Source organism: Manis javanica, chromosome 1 (assembly GCF_040802235.1).
Source record: "Manis javanica isolate MJ-LG chromosome 1, MJ_LKY, whole genome shotgun sequence".
Lineage (NCBI taxonomy): Eukaryota > Metazoa > Chordata > Mammalia > Pholidota > Manidae > Manis > Manis javanica.
In genome coordinates, this window is record NC_133156.1 from 106,528,544 (window position 1) to 106,546,768 (window position 18,225).

General features: G+C 38.1%; 1 protein-coding gene and 1 long non-coding RNA gene across 3 annotated transcripts in view; one reads left to right on the forward strand and one right to left on the reverse strand.

The window, feature by feature from the left end:
• LOC140849207 (uncharacterized) overlaps window positions 1–11,570 on the forward strand; it is a 67,433-nt gene extending 55,863 nt beyond the window's left edge. The window contains exon 3 of the long non-coding RNA XR_012130920.1: window positions 11,327–11,570. This is a non-coding gene — a long non-coding RNA (uncharacterized lncRNA). The remainder of the gene's footprint in view (window positions 1–11,326) is intronic.
• RAB3C (RAB3C, member RAS oncogene family) overlaps window positions 1–18,225 on the reverse strand; it is a 284,838-nt gene that overhangs the window by 7,910 nt on the left and 258,703 nt on the right. The gene's annotated exons all lie outside the window — the stretch shown is intronic.

The window sequence follows — 18,225 nt, forward strand, 5'->3', positions numbered from 1 at the left end:
TGAGTGGTGATAGTGGGAAGGGGTATGGTTTGTGTGAGAGATGAGAAGTGAACAGAAGTACCACTTGTGCAAATGCTACCATCTTGCTACACATTAACCATGAACACAGAGTTATAGAGTGGAATTGGTGATGTTCACACTTAATTCTTCCCTATTAATTCATTTATGCTACCAGCAAGGATGAATGAATGTATGATCTGGCAACATTGAGAATCCTCAACACTGTGTCTGTCTTTGTCATCCTTTCTTCCAACCAACCCCTGACCCACCATATAGTCTTTTGGAATCTTTTCTAGAACTGGTGTTATTTGGCAATTTTTTCTTTTTCCATTTCAGAATCTACAAAAATTACTGATTTTCATTTTTCCATTAACTTGAGACTCAGAAGACTTCATGTGCACGTTCTTCTGCAAAAGGGACTACCAAATGTCAACACAGTCCAACTTAACCTCTTCCGTATCTGCCTTCATGCTACTCAGTGGAGGGCTTGAGGGCAGGCTGTTGGTAAATTCCCGGTATCTAACTGGACACAAGGTGGCACTAGAGAATCGTTGGATTCACCTTCCGTGTGATTCAGCATCTTTAGGAAATTTTTGAGCGATGTTAGCCTAACAGGCCTCTGGACTTTGTGTATCATTGCACCTATCTCCCGGTACTGATTTTTTCATTAGCTTTTGTTATCTATCAGCTATAACAATGTTTTTACCAACATTTGGAAGGGGACACTTGATAAATTTCAAATGAGCTGCCAGAATTTCAAGAAAGTACAAAAAAATGCAGTGACAATTTCACACTTCTACTGATGTGTCACTGTACCTGGGCAGAAGCAGCCTTTGTATGCTGCTCTGTACACAATCTTATTCTATTGTGAGCATTCACATTCCACGGGCTGAGCTTGCCAGTCAGTTGCCATGGCAACCTCCCCACTAGGCCAGCCAGCGATTACTCTCCTCCATTTCAGGGGAGGTTGATTTAAGATGTATTAGGCAGAACATAGAAATGCTTTCCTAATCCATTCTGAATTTTACACCCTATAAATCCTTCTGGTTACATCTGGCCTATCTCAGAGGAGCCATATGGATTCACAATGATTAAATCATGTGATTTCATCCCAGCTCCTGGGACCAAAGAAGAAAGAATGGACTAATATTTTGCAACCAGGTCAAAGCCCTCTGAGAACCCAGAAATACTTATTTTCTTAAATAGTATTGAAGGGTAGACTGAGCAATTCTCATGAGTTAAAATCTCTAGTTATAATACTATATTTCATTAGATTAGTATATCTAAGCTTGAATTATACTAGCTACTATTGTTATTGTATTCTATTGTTAAAATCCCAGTGCAGGATTTGAGCTGAAGGAACCTGCATAGATCCAGGTGCTATAAAATAGTAGTGGATATTTCAGACCCTGTTTGACTTGTATTTCATTTGTCTCTCTGGACAGTGCTTATATAGATCTCTTATGTTTTGCTTTGTTCCACAGAAAAGGCTATCTAGAGTTAATAGAATTGTCTTTTCTAATGTTTACAGTCTATAAGGCTACATAATTTGGAAAGAGCAAGTAAGGATAAGCAATATCTTTATTGCTAAGATGTCAGAATTATTTTCATCCTTGGGAGGATTTTTCCAGTGTTGGGGGGTACTTTATATCACTAGATACTAAAACACCACTGAACAAGTTAACACCCCTATATGAGACTCTGGAGACTGTATTTGAAATTTGGTACAAAAGTTTCATTTACAGGTTCAATTCTTGTGCTAATACTTCTTTTAGTTATTAGTGGGATTTGGGAAGGCACTGAACTTGGAGGGTATCATGAAAGATTTGGCCCTTGTGAAAAGATGGCAATCCACACAAGCCTTTGCCAAATGCAACTCATTTAATTGTGGCTTTGAAACACCCCATGATGCTGTTGTACACTTTGAGGATAGTAAAATGAACCTACATCTGGAGCCAGAATGCTCGCAGGGTCTTGATTTTAACCTGGGACCCCAGGGAGACATGGTTACTAAGGAGATAGTGTCTCAGGAAGACAATTCCCTTTATTAGCTAGAGACGGGGGTGCCTGGCTATGGTGAGAGGGATGGATTATCAATCAGATGTGGGATTCTACCATACTACCAATAATTAGGTTTGAGACAATGGGAAAGTTATGTTTTTATTCTCACACTTGCTTTACTTAGTTTACAGGGCTGTCATGAGGCTCAAGTGAGAAAATGAATGTAAAAGTGCTAAGCAAACTGGAAACTGCCATGATAATACCATCAAGAATAATAAGAAACTAACATTTGAGTGGCTACCACAAAACAGGTACTATTCAAAACACTAGAAACATTTAAACTCATTTTATCCATGAGATAGGTACCAGCATTTTCTTCAATTTACTGATAAGGAAACTGAGGCATAAAGTAGCTAAGTACTTTACTCAAACATTTACTTGGACTAAATGCTGGCATTTGAACTACTGACCTGGGCACACTCTTGCTCCTGCAGATACCCTGCAGAAGTAGCTATGTGTTTCCAGATGAACTGGAAGTTCTGTGCTAAAAATAACAATATATATATCATAAACTTTCATTAATTTAAATAATGACAAAGTAATTAGACTTAAAACTGTCAGTGAACCAAATGAAACATCTTTTCTGAATGATTCCAAAGGTACTCTGATACCTTGTGCTGTTAACTATCAAGGTGGTATCAGGACTGCTGTATAGGTGTACCTTAAGGAAAAAATATTTTGCTGCTCTTAAGACAAAATTGACTTCTTTTCAGAAAGTTTCTTTGTAACATGTGATGCTGTTGAATAAGTAAACCTTCTTCCAAAGTTGTAGTCAATGCTCTCAAACCCTGCTGCTGTTTGTCAGCTAAGTTTATGTTACAGTCTAAATCACTTGTTGTCATCTCAACCATCTGCCGAGTATCCGCACCAGGAGTGGATTCCATCTCAAGAAACATAAGAAACAATTCCTCATCCATTAAAGGGTTATCATGAGATGCAGCAATTCAGTCACATTTTCAGGTTCCACTTCTCATTCTAGTTCTCTTGCTGTTTGTACCACACTTGCAGTAACTTCTCTACTGAAGTCCTGAACACCTTGAAGTCACCTATGGGGGTTGGAATCAACTTCTTCCAAACTCCTGTGAATGTGGATATTTTGACCTTTTCCATAAATCATTAACGTTCTTACTGGTCTAGAATGGTGACTCCTTTCTAAAAAATGTTCAATTTGCTTTGCCCAGATCCATCAGCGGAATCACTATCTATGGCAACTACCACCTTACAAGTTGAAATTGAAACGACTCCTTGATACCTGGGCTGTAGAATGAATGTTGTGTTAGCAACATGAAAAACATTAATCTTATTGTACATCTCTACTAGAACTCTTGGGTGACTGGGTATAGTGTCAATGAACAGTCATATTTTGAAAGAAATCTTTCTTTCTGGAACAGTTCCCAAAAACAGTTTTAAAATATTCAGTAAACTATGTTATAGCAGATGTTGTCATCCAGGTTTTGCTGTTCTGTTTCTGCAGCACATGCAGTAGGTTTAGCATAATTCTTAAGGGCCCTAGGATTTTTGGAATGGTAAATGAGTATCGGCTTCAACTTAAAGTCACGACCTGCATTAGCCACTAACAAGAGTCAGCCTATCCTTTGAAGCTTTGAAGCCAGGCATCGACTCCTCTTTCTTCCTAGCTATGAAAGTCCTAGATGGCATGTTCTTCCAATAGAAGGCTCTTTCATCTACACTGAAAATCCATTGTGTAGTGTAGCCACCTTCATTAGTTACCTAGGCTAGAGCTTCTGGATAACGTGCTGCAGCCTTTACATCAGTACTGACTGCCTCACCTTGTGCTTTTACGTTTTGGTGATGGTTCTTTTCTTTAACCTCCGCTAGCTTCCAGCTCTGACTCGGCCGCTTCCTCACCTCACTCAGCCTTCATAGAATAGAAAAGAGTTAGGGTCTTGCTCTGGACTAGGCTTTAAGAAAAGGTTGTGGGTTGGTTTGATCTTCTATCCAGACCACTAAAACGTTCTCCATATCACCAATAAGGCTGTTTTCCTTTCTTATCAATCATGTGTCCACTGGAGGATCACTTTTCACTTAAGAAGTTCTTGGTGCAAAAGGCCTGGATTTCAGCTTGCCTTCCTCACTCAGCTTACTCGTTTATAAACCAAGAGCTTTAAGCTTTAAATCAGAAGTGAGAGTTGTGAGACTCTTCCTTTCACTTAAGCACTTAGAGGCCTTTGTAGGGTTATTAATTGGCATAATTTCAATATTGTGCCTCAGAGAATAGGGAGGCCTGAGGAGAGGGGCAGAGAGAGGGGGATGGCCAGTCACTGGAGCGGTCAGAACACACAAGACTTATTGCATAAGTTCACCATTTTCTACGGGCATGGTTTGTGGTCCACCAAAACAATTGTAATAGTAACATCAAAGATCACAGATCACCCTAACAGTTATAATAATGAAAAGGTGAAATACTGTGAGAATTACCAAACCATGACAGACACCAAGCGAGCAAATGCTGCTAGAAAAGTGACACTGATAGACTTGATGTGGCTTCCTACACACCTTCCATTTGTAAAACATGCTGTGTCTGTGACTAATATAAAATGAAGTGTGTCTGTATATCTGCATTGAATTATGATATAAAAGATTATGGAAATTAGGCATCCTCTCATTGATAAGACATGCTGTTTGTCATAAAGTGAAATATTCAGGATCCAAAACAACCTCATTATTTCAGCATAGAGTTATTCAGGGAAAATGTGAGTTTACTGTGTAATAAGTGATTCTCCATCCACTTGAATCAGTATCTTCAATCAGCTGGGTATGAGGCCACTCACACCCCATGTTTATGTGTATCTGTTGGTATATAAAGCTCACAGCCTAAATCACAGCCACAAATTCAATCACTTCAACCCTTTTTCTTTTAAGTCATTGTTGGATTTTATGGCTTTACCTCCCAGGGTCTCAGTATTTTTAACTTCAACTATAGCAGCAGGACCTGGTTCTCAGAAGTCTTGAACCTCCCATCCATACACATGAGCAGCGGGATGCCAGCACTTCAGTCAATGATGCTTAGGAAACAGAGCCTGTCTTATAAAACTTTGAAGATTATTTCCAATTTAAAAGTAGGACAGTGTGCTTCAGCAGATCAAATAAATAGTGCAAGGTCACTCAGCGAGCCAATGGTGAGGCTCACAGAGATCTCCTGATAAATGGGTTACTGATTTAGTTTCCAGCTTTGGACACCTGTCCCTCAGACTACATCATCTGGTGTCACTGATTTTAGTGAACACTTTCAATTAACCATAGAAACTAGGAACATCCTTTCTCATTCTCATCAGAACCCTTCTAATTTCTCTCTGGCACAGGTAGCACTGTTCTTGAATAAGGTGAGCCTTGCACTGTGGTCCAGTACATGTTTTTTAGGACTTATGCCTGATCACGGAAGAATCATTCTTGCCCTTTCCAAAAGCCATTACAGACACTGCTGGATAATGATCTATATATAACCTTGTGGTTTAGTTTCACTTCATGTTTGGGAACTAGAAGACAGAAGCTTGGAAAGGTTTTGCATGGAAAATGTATTACTTATGCTGAGGAAAGTAGGGATGAACCACAAAGCCAACTTTGTGTCCTCTTCCTGATGTAGATAAAGCACAAGTGGCAGCAGAGAGTGGTGCAAACCAGATTTCCCTCTAGATGTGACTGCGCATCCTAACAGCAAAACACTGGCTGTCTCCTTGCATTAGAATCACCTGTAGTGCTTGAATGCTTCTAAACTCTACCCCAAATACACTAATTTGGAATCACAAGGAGGAGGTGGGACCTAAAATTTGCATTATAAAGGATCCTTTGGTGGTTTCTCCAACACATGAAAGATCAAGATTCATTATCTGTAAGCCCACATTCATAGCAACATTCTTCACATTAGCCAAAAGGCGGAAGCAGTGCAAGTATCCTCTGACTGATGAATGGATAAACAAAATGTGGTATAAGTATATACATACCACAGAATATTACTCAGCCTTAAAAAGGGAATTCTACACAGGCTACAAATAGATGAATCTTGTTTATGCCACATAACAGTCACAAAAAGACAAATACTGTACGATTTCACTTCTTAGGAGGTACATGGTGTAGTCAAACTCACAGACTCAGCAGGTGGAATGGTGGCAGCCATAGTCTAGGGGAAGGGGAGCATAGAGTTTTTGTTTAACATTTATAGAGTTTCAGTTTTGCAAGATGAAGTGAGTTCTTGAGATTGGTTGCACAAAGTGAATGTGCATGCTGAACTGTTCATTTAAAAATAGAAAAAAATGGCAAATTTTGTTATGTGTATTTTACCTCATAGTGATAAATGGCCTACATCAAGAAACAAATTCTCAAACAGCTTTATACTCCAAGGAACTAGAAAAAGAAAAATTGAAGTTCAAAGTTAGCAGAAGGAAGAAAATAGTGAAAATCAGAGTGGAAATAATAAATGAAATTGAGACTAAAAAGACAACAGAAAAGACCAAAGAAACTAAAAGCTGGTTCTTTGAAAAGATAAAACAAAACTGACATTTAGACAGACTGACCAAGAGAAAAAGAAGACTCACCTATGAAAGAGACACATTACAACTGATAACACAAAATACAAAGGACCGTAAGAGATTACTATAGGCCAACAAATTAGACAAACCTAGAAAAAATAAATTCTTACAGGCATACAACCTCTAATACTGAATTGTGAAAAAAGAGAACATCTGAACAGACCAATCACTAGTAAGGAATTTGAAAATCAGTAATCAAAAACCTCCCAACAAACAAAAAAGTCCAGAACCAGATGACTATACTGATGAATTCTACTGAACATTTCAAGGAGAATATCAGTCTTTCCCAAACTCTTGTAAAAGACCGAGGAGAAGGGAACACTTCCAAACTTACTTTACAAAGCCAGTACTACCCTAAGTCAAACCCAGACAAGGATGCCACAAGAAAAGAAAATTATAGGCCAATATCCCTGATGAATATAGATGCAAAAGTCCTCAGCATACTATTAGCAAGCTACATTTAAAAATACACTAAAAGAAGAAATTCAGATGGCCAACAGGAACATGAGAAGATGCTTCACATCACTATCAGGGAAATGCAAATAAAAACCACAATGAGATATCACTTCACACCAGTTAGGATGGCCAGTATCAAACAGACTAAGAACAACAAATGCTGGCGAGGATGTGGAGAAAGGGAAACCCTCCTACACTGCTGGTGGGAACATAAGCTAGTTCAACCATCGTGGAAAACAATATGGAAGTTCCTCAAAAAACTAAAAATAGAAATACCATTTCTATTTTTCCACTCCTAGGAATCTGTACTCCTATCTTTATTGCAGCACTATTTATAATAGCCAAGGTATGGAAGCAACCTAAGTGTCCTTCAGTAGATGAATGGGTAAAGAAGAGGTGGTACATATCCACAATGGAATACTTTTCAGCTGTAAGAAAGAAACAAATCCTACCATTTACAACAACATGGATGGAGCTGGAGGATATTATGCTCAGTGAAATAAGCCAGGCGGAGAAAGACAAATACCAAATGATTTCCCTCATTTGTGGAGTATAAAACAATGAAGCAAAACTGAAGGAACAAAACAGCAACAGACTCACAGACTCCAAGAAGGGACTAGCGGTTACCAAGGGGGTAGCGTGTGTGAGGGCGGGTGGGGAAGGAGAGAGAAGGAGATTGAGGGGTATTATGATTGGCACACATGGTATGGGGGGATCATGGGGAAGACAGTGTAGCACAGAGAAGGCAAATAGTGATTCTGTGGCATCTTACTACACTGATGGGCAGTGACTGCAGTGGGGAATGGTGGGGACACAATAATATGGGTGAATGTAGGAACCACATTGTTTTTTCATGTGAAACCTTCATAAGAGTGTGTATCAATAATATAAGTAAATAAATAAAATACACTGAAAGGATGATACTCCAAGATCAAGTAGAATTTATTTCAGGGAAGCAAGGATGCTTCAGCATCTATGTATCAATATGATATACAATATTAACAAAATAAACAATAAAAATTGTATTACCTCAATAGATGCAGAAAAAGCATTTGATAAAATTCAACATTATCATAAAAATTGTTAACAAGGTAGGTACAGAGGTAATGTACCTCAACATGATAAAGGGCATATTAACAGGCCCACAGCTAACATCATACTCAATGGTGAAAAGTGGCAAACTTTTCCTCTAATGTCAGGAACAAGATGATGATGTCCTCTCTTGCCATTTTATTCAACATATTGGAAATTCTAGCCAGAGACATTAGGCAAGAAAGAGAGATAAAAGACTGTTAGAACTAATCAACAAATTCTTTAAGTTGGCATGATATGGGATCAGCATACAAAAATCTGTTTCTATACACTAATAACAAACTATCAGAGAAATTAAAATAATGATCCCATTGACAGTTGCATCAAAAAGAATAAAATACCTAGGAATAAAATTTAACCAAGGTGGTGAAAAATTGATACACTGGAAACTATAAGACACTGATAAAATAAACTGAAGATGATATAAATGAATGGAGAGCTATTCCATGGTCAAGAATCAATATTGTTCAAATGTCCATATTTCCCAAAGAAAACTAGAGAACCAAAATTCAGAACTGAACCCTATCAAAATTCCAATGACATTTCCCAGAAATAGAAGAAATAATCCTATAATTTATATGGGACCACAAGATTCCAAGTAGCCAAAGCAATCTTGAGAAAGAAGAAAAAAGCTAGAGACATCATTCTTCCTGATTTCAAACTACATTAGAAAGTTACAGTAGTCCAAGAGTATGGTATTCGCATAAAAGCAGACACACAGATCAGTGGAAAGGGACAGCCCAGAAATAAACCAATGCATATATGGCCAAGTAATTTATGGCAAATGACCAAGAATATACAATGGGAAAAGGACTGTATCTTCAATAAATGATGTTGGGAAAACTAGAGACCACATGTAAAAGAATGAAATTGGACCACTATCTCAAACCATGCACAAAAATTAATGCAAAATGGATTAAAGACTTGAATGTAAGACTGAAACCATGAAACTCCTAGAAGAAAAGAGGTGGTAAGCTCCTTGACATTGCTCTTAGTGATGATATTTTAAATCTGACACCAAAAGCAAGGGCCACAAAAGCAAAAATAAGCAAGTGGGACTACATAAACTAAAAACTGCACAGGAAAGGAAATCAACAAAATTAAAAGGCAACCTACTGAAGAAAGTATTATTTGATTCGAGGTTAATCTCTGAAATACATAAACAATGCATACAACTCAACAGTAAAAATGCCAAACAATTCAATTGACAAAAGGGCAGAGGATTCCGAAGAAGATACGTATAAAGGGTCAACTGGAACACAAAAAGACGCTCACCATCACTAATCATCGGAGATGCGTATCAAAATCACAATGAGTTATGACTTCACAACAGAATGGCTCTTATCAAAAATACAAGGATTAACAAGTGTTGGAAAGAATGTGGAGAAAAGGGAACCCCCTCATGCATTGCTGTGGGGATGTAAATTGGTGCAGCCAATATGGAAAACAGTACAGAGGTTACTCTAAAAGTTAAAAATAGAACTGTCTTACAATCCAGCAATTGCACTTCTGGGTTATTGATTCAGAGAGAATGAAAAACACTATCTTGAAAATATATGTGTACCCCCATGTTCATTGCAGCATTATTTACAATAGCCAAGATATAGGAACGACTCTATTTCCACCAGTAAATGAATGGATAAAGAAAACGTGGTCTATCTATACAATATTATTCAACCATACAAAAGAATGAAATCTTGCCCTTTGTAACAACATGGAAGGACCTTGAAAGTATTATGCTAAGTGCAATATGTCGGACAGAGAAAAACAAATGCCATATGATCTCACTTATATGTGGGATCTTAAACAAGTTCAGATACAGAGACGAGATTGAGAACAGGGTGGTGGGGAGTGGATGAAAGGGGTCAAAAGGTATAAACTTACAGTTACAAAATAAAGGCTATCTTTACATTCAGCTGATCGGAATATAACATGATACAGGTTTTTTGAAAAACACTCTGGCAGTTCCTCAACTGGTAAACACAGAGTTACTATACAAACCAGGAATTCCACTTCTAGATACCTACCTAAGCAAAATGAAAACACATGTCCACCAAAAACTTTTATATGAATGTTTATAGAAGAATTAGTTATAATAACTACAAAATGGAAACAGCCCAAGTGGTATCCATACAATGGAATCTCATTCAGTTACGAAAAGGAATAAAGTACTAATATGTATGCTACAACATGGGTGCATCTTGAAAAACATTATGCTAAGGTAAAGAAGTCTGACATACAGGACTATATATGATTACATTTATATGAAACATCCCAAATAGACAAATCCATAGAGACAGAAAGTAATAGTTACCTGGCGCTAGTGTGGCGAGTTGAGGGAAATAGAGAACAGATGCTAATGGGCATGTGATTTCCTTCTGAGGTGATGAAAATATTCCAAAATTGATTGTGTACAGTTCTGCAAATAAGAACCACTGAATTGTACATGCTAAAAGGATGAATTGCATGGTGTGTGAATTGTATTTCAATAAGGTTGTTATATATGCATTTAAAAGAATCATCTTAAGTTAATGAGAATGTATGTTGCCCTAAGAAATCTCTCCAGAAGGAAATCCTATGCCCAATTGGGGAAACCATTCCACCGATTGACAGAATCTTCTATCACAAAACATATCCTCGTGTTGAACACGACCATTCTTACAGGTATTTAACACTACTGTTTTTGCTCTGGCCTCACTGGAGATGACAGAATAGCTGCTTATCTGATAGGATGTTCTAACATATTCTGGAGAAGATCAGAACAGCTTGGCTTGCTGGCCCTGCTCTCTCCATTTTGCTCCCTGCAGGTCTTATGAGGGCCAGATCCCAGAGAAATCCAGCAGTGTTTTTCTAATAGGCAACACTTAATTTATTGCCACACATCAATAACTATGCCATGTTGTGAAATGCTATTTGTTTAAAAACGATGTTCTGGAAAATTTTTTTCTTTCTACACCTAAGGAAAATCCTAAATACCATTTGGGGCACACTGACTATTTTCAACTTCATTTTAAAAGAAAAATCCCAATTGTTATTGCTTCCGTAGAAGGAAAGCAGCTACTAAAATCATACTGCAGTAAATAATTTTCACTCTAATTGCTAAAAAATCTATGATTTCTACTTAGGTTTCTATTCCCAACCTCCTAAATAAGATGGTCTTGTATTTCCAGATTGCAGTTCCAGTGTCTTTCTTCCTGTGGAGTTCAGTGAACTAGAGAAACAAAGAAAGGCCATTCTGCTGCCAGGTGCGTGGTATTTGGGCCAGAACTTGGGAGTGTTGAACTCTAGTCTGGAGACAGGGCAGCAGGAGGAATCAATGAGGATTTTGACCCACTTGCCTGAAAAGGGGCCAGAAAGCTGACCTAAGCTGGAGAGAAGCAAGAACAGAAGCTCAGTCAAACGTTCATGCTACTGAAATAAATGGTCAAGTATTCCAGTCTTTGAGTCCTTGTCCTTAGCCAGGCCTGACCAGATGGTAGCTTCTGCTTTGTTAGGATTCTGAAACTATGCAAGGGCTATTCTATGGCCTTGTTAAATCCTGCTGGGCATAGGGGGTTCCTTCTTGCCCTTTCCTCTCCCAACGTGAGTTTCATATGTGAGAAAATCTTAGATTCAGAGCTACAGAGGCAAAAAACAAAGCTGTCTTACCTTGTTGGTATAATAGCTGCTCATGTTATGTTCTCAGTGGATAAAATATAAGCTCCACAACCTGTCATTCATTCCCTACCTTATTGACTCCCCTTAGTGTAATCATCTCCCAGACATACCTCCATGCACCAAGATGGTAACAGACGTCATTCCTGATGTTTCTACTCCTTCAGAAGAACAACTAACAATTATTCATGGACAATATACACTGAGATGATTTTAGAACAAGGGGGAGAAGGTGAAGCACCCTCCTCTACCACAGAGACCAAGACAGATTGCACTGGCAGGGTCAGAGGAGCAGCTTCCCATTGTGCTCCCCCAGGCGTTATAGCACCATACTCAGAGGTCTTCCCTGAGCCTGCATTTCTTCCGGGGGGAAAGAGTCCAGGGTAAACTTTCAGCTCCCTCAGCACTGTGGACTGCTTCTTGGGGGTCTCCACTCCAGTCTCACATCATAGGAATTACGGGGGAATATGGGGCTTAACTTCTGGGAATCTGATTGCAACAGAGAAGGGAAGATAGGCTTGCAACAACCAGCACTCACATCTTGGCAGACAAAGTTCCTACCTGTAGCACCTACGTAGCACTCCTAACCAGCATCTTCAGTCCTCTACAGAGCACAGATGGTGGTACAGTCTGTCAGGAAACTCAGTGGGGTTTGGGTGGCCTGATTTGGGTCATCAAACAAAGAGCTTTGCTGGCCTTACAGCCTGCCTGCTCCTGCCCAGGCAGGGGCGCTGAGTCATGACCTGAAACGCCTGACCAAAGAGGCTGGCCAGACCCCTGGGTGCTGCCTAGCCCAACAACACTCAAGCAGAGAGTACAGCAGGCAGAGCTGATCATCTTCAGAGCAAAGACAGTGAGCCTGTTTGGCTAGAGAACTTGGAGCATAGGTCAGCTTAAGTCAGGACCACAAACAAAAGCTTAGTCTGCCTTGGAGCCAATTTCCATGCTCTTCCTGGGCAGGGAAGTTAATTCATCGCCCTGCCCTTTGCTGAATATAGCCCCCAGCCCATCCACCCAGGGAACCTAGCCAGAGCACATGGGAAACTGCAGAGCCCGGGAGAGAGTTTTGCTTACCACAGCATCTGAACAGACAGCACAACTCGTAGCTTTCCTTGTCTGCAGAGCAAAACCAGCAGCCCCATCTGGCCAAGGAATTCAGTGAAGAATTGTCTGATTGAGGTTCCCAAACACCAAGCTGTGCAGCCCCTGGGGCTTGTCATGCTGCCCAGCCAGTGCAGGGATGCTAATTCCCAGTACTGTCTAGTGAATTCATAGTACTGCCTAGTGCTTAGCAGAGCGTGCAGTCCCAACCACTGAGTAAGCCTGGACAGAGAGCGCAGGCAGATACAAATCCCATCCTACAGACTCACTCGAACAGAGAATCAAGCCAAAATCCTATCCAACTACTCTCAGCAGGTTGGACCACAAACAAAAAGTGTTATTGGCTATATGATGTAGCATTCTTTATCATGTTCATTTGTGTATTACTACAGGTTTTTCCCTCAGAGGCTGGGCAGTGTCTTCCCACAAAAATAGACCCTGATAGCAAGCCTTACCTGCTCAAGAACTGTACCAGCAGACAGGGCCAGAAACCCAAACTGAGCTAACAAGTGAAGATGTCTCTGTCAAAGAGAAAGTATGGAAGAGGAAACTGCTTACTTAAATGTGCAGATAGCAACCTAAGGAATCAAGGATCATGAAAAATCAGGTAAACATGATACCACCAAAGGAAACTAATAAAGTTTCAATAACTGACCCTTAAAAAAATGCATATTTATGACCTCAGACAAAATATTCAGAATATTCCCTTTAAAAAAGTTTGTGAACTACACAAGCACACAGACAACTACATGAAGTTAGTTAGGAAAACAAAGTGAACAAAATGAGAAGTTCAGCGAGGATACAGAAACCCTAAAAAAATCTTAGAGCTAAAAAGTACAATGACTGAAGAATTCAATGGAGAACTTAAAAAATATACAGATCATTCAGAAGAATCACTGATCTGGAATATAGGACATTTGAAATTATCCAGTCAGAGGAACAAAAGGAAAAAACAATATAACAAGGAGTGAAGAAAGCCTATGATACTTAAAGGACACAATCAAAAGAAACAATATCTATATTATGGGAATTCCAGAGGAGAACAAGAACAGAACAGGAAGTATATTTAAAGTAATGATGGTTGAAAACTTCCTAAACCTGGGGAGAGAAATGGACATCCAGAACCATGAGGCTGAAAGGATGATGAATAAAGCACCAGTGAGACACAAATTACATTATCGAAAATCAAAGACAAAGAATTCTGAAAGCAACAAGAGAACAGAATTATATACAAGGGAACATCCATAAGTCTTTCAGTGGATTTATGAATAGAAACTTTTTAGGCCAGGAGAGAGTGGTGTGATGAATTCAAAATATTTTTAAAAGCCTGTCAGCCAAGAATGCTATACCTTGCAAAGCTGTCCTCCAGAAATTGAGAGATTACTGAACAAAAAGCTGAGGGAATTCATTACCACTAGGTCTGTCTTATAGGCTAAAAGGTTAAAAAAACAAATGTAGTAAAAATAACTGTAACTACAATAATCTGTTATTGGTTATATGATGTAACAAATGTAAACTAATAACGTAAGTTATGAGGGGGAAGAGAAGCAAAATGGATATGACATCTAAAGAAAAAGTTTTTGGGATGCTATTTCAGTTATTGTCAACATAAAATAGGGTATTACATAAGTTTTGATAGGTGAGCCTGTAACCAGAAGGGGAAAACCTGTAGTAATTACACAAATGAACATGATAAAGAAGTCAAAGCACACTAACACCAAAAGACAGCAGGATAAAAAACAAAGAACAACAGACCTATAAAACAGCCAGAAAATAATGAACAAAATGGACATTAGACATCCTTACCTATCAATAAACTGATTAAATTCTCCAATCAAAAGACACAGAATGGCTGAATGGATTCAAAGAAAACCCCAATAATCTGCTGCCTACAAGAGAGTCACTTTAGCCTTATAGGTACACATAGGCTATGAGTGACAGGGTAGAAAAAGGTATTTCAAGCAAAGGGTAACCAAAAAAAGCAGGGGTATCTTACTTATATCAAATAGCCTTTAAACTAAAAATGGCAAGGAGAGACAAAGAAAGTCATTATATATGATAAAAAGGTCAGTCCATCAAAAAGATATAACACTTGTAATTATTATGCATCCAACATGGGAACATCTAAATATTTAAAGCCAAAACTAACAGAATTAAAAAGAGAAATAAATAGCAATACAATAATCGTTGGGAACTTTAATATTCTACTTTCAACAGTGGACAGTTTATCCAAACAGAATTGATAAGTGAATAGCAGATTGGAACACTAATGACCAAACAGAGCTATCTGACAACAACAGAGTAACATTCTTCTCAAGCACACATGATATATTTTCTAGAACAGACCATATATTAGGCCACAAAACAAGTCTTAAAAAATTCCAGACTGAAATCACACCAAGTATCTTCTCTGGCCACAATTGTGTGAAGCCAGAAATAAATAAGAAGAAAACTGGAAAATACATGGAAATTTAAAAAAATTATGGATCAAACAAGAAATGAGAGGGGAAACAAAAAGGTATTCTGAGATAATCAAAAGTGAAAACACAATATACCAAAATTTATGAGATGTAGCAAAGGAGTTCTAAGAGGGAAGTTCGTACCAGTAAATATAATATAGTAAGAAACAAGAAAGATCTTAAATAAACAACCTAATACAGTATGGTAAGGGCATAGAAACACTCACATAGACCAATATAACAGAATTGAAAGCCCACATAAAAACCTTAGCATACACAGTCAACTAATAATTGACAAGGGAGCCAACAATACTCAGTGGCAAAAGACAGTATCTTCAATAAATGGTGCGATAAAATTAAATATCCACATGTAAAAAAATGAGATTAGACCTATATGTTACACCATCCACAAAAATTAATTTGAAATTTATTAAAGACTTAAATGTAACCCTGAACTATAAACTCTTAGAAGAAAAGTTCAGGGTTACATTCTTTAACATGGGTCTTGCAATGATTTTTTTTGGATATGGCACCTAAAGCACAATCAACAAAAGCAAAAATTTATAAATGGGACTATATCAAACTAAAAGGCGTCTGCACAGCATATAATCAATAAAATGAAGAGACAACCTATGGGATGGGAAAAAAATATTGACAAACTATATATCTGACAAAGGGTTAATATCTAAAGTACATATAGGGAACTCATACAATTCAATAGCATTCCCCCAAATTATCCAAATAAAAAAATAGGCCAAGGACTTGAATAGATATTTGTCTAAAGAAGATATATGAATGGCCAACTGATCCATGAAAAGATACTGAATATCACCAATAATTAAGGAAATGCAAATCAATACCACAATGAGATATCATCTCACACCTTGTAGAATGTTTAGCATCAAAGAGCGAATAGATAACAAATGCTGGCAAGGATGTGGAGGAAAGGGAACCCTTATGTACTGTTGGGAATGTAACTTGGTACAGCCACTAGGGAAAATGGCATGGAGGGTCCTAAAACAATTAAAAATAGAACTAACATGTACTGGAGAATTCATTTCTAGGTATTTGTCCTAAGAAAATGAAAATACTAACTCAAAAAGATATATGTATCCTATGTTCATTGTGGCATTGTGTACATAGCCAAGATATGGAAATAACCTAAAAGTTAGAATGGAGGATGTATAAAGAAGTAGTGATAATGTATGTGTGTGTGTGTGTGTGTACTATAATAAATATATATAGATATAACTTATATAAAATGGAATATTATCCAGCCATAAAAATGAGGAAATTCTATCATTTGCAACAACATGGATAGACCTTGAGGGTATTATGTTAAGTTGGAGACAAATACTGCATGATATCACATATAGGTGGAATTTAAAACAAAACCAGGTATCGGATTGTCCTTACCAGAAGTAGTGGATGAAAGTAGGCCAAATGTACAAGCATATAGTTCTAAGATAAGTAAGTACTAGGGATGTATATACAACATGATTACTATAGTTAACACTATTTATGATATATATGATATATTATGATACAGTAAATCTTAAGAGCTCTCATAACAAGGAAAAAAATATTTTTTAATTTATATAAGATGACAAATCTTAACTAAACCTATTGTAACTGTTTCATGACATATGTAAGTCAAATCATTATGCTGTATACCTTAAACTTAGACTGTGCTGCATGTCAATTATATATCAATAAAACTGGAAAAATATTTAAGATTTCTGGCTTATCTTTAACATGGAAATAGTGGAGAGTCATGTCAGCATTATGGTGAAATAACTGTTTATTTTTTACTCTCCCCTTTGATTTATAACTAATTGGACATCTATAACCAGACAAAAGTGCCACCACAGAGTTCACCAGGACACCCAAATGATCCATCCATTTACACCTCTAAAAGCAGGTGGATTGGACTTTGCAGGAAGGTGAAGAGCCAGGGGAGTGGCAGCAAAGTTGGAATGACAAGAGTATCACCGGGCCAGCCTAACCATCCTGGTAATGAGGTGGGCGATGAAGGTGGTGAGCGGAATACGCCTGGCTGTGAATGCTGCTGCAGCTGGAGAAACCCGCTGCTCTCTCTCTGGAGAGACTGTGATGGGGGTGGAGGGGTTGGGGTGGTGGTAAGAAGGCAGACAGAGAGAACTGAAGGGAAGTGTTTCCTACCTCTGTCCTGAAATTCCACCCCAGCATCTCTGAGAACAACCACGTAATGATCCCCCTTGAGGTTGTGAGGACACCCAGAACCCCAAGTACTAAGCACACACCTCTGCACACTCTGTGCCTTTTTTTTTTAATGCACTTCTAACCTTAGTGGCAAGTCAGCTGTAGCCAAAAACTTGTGTAATAATACCACCGCCTTCTGGAAAACAAAAGGGAGTCTCCTAACTACCAACATGTTGAACTGTTAGAATCAAAGTAATCAAAGCCTTACCTAAATAAGATAGTTATTCCCTGCTTCAAATGTAGCAGCAGAAGTGCTTTATATAAAATACTATGAAAAACCACAGAAGTATAGTATCACAAAAAGGAAATGATCATTTTCCAGCACTGACACCAGACATGAAATCCTGAGACTTCAAAATAGCTGTTATAAAGTAATTCAGTGAGCTAGAAGAGAACTCAGAAAAACAATCCAACGATACCAGGAATAATGTATAGAAGGAGTACTTTACCAAAGAAGTTGAAAATCTCAAAAATAACAGAAATTCTAGAACTAAAGAACTCAAAAAATGAGATGAAGAATGCTTTAGAAAGTATTGGAAATAGAGCAGATCCTATAGAGAGAAAGTAAGTGATGTCAAGGATAGGAATTTAGAAATGATTCAGGCAGAAAAAGT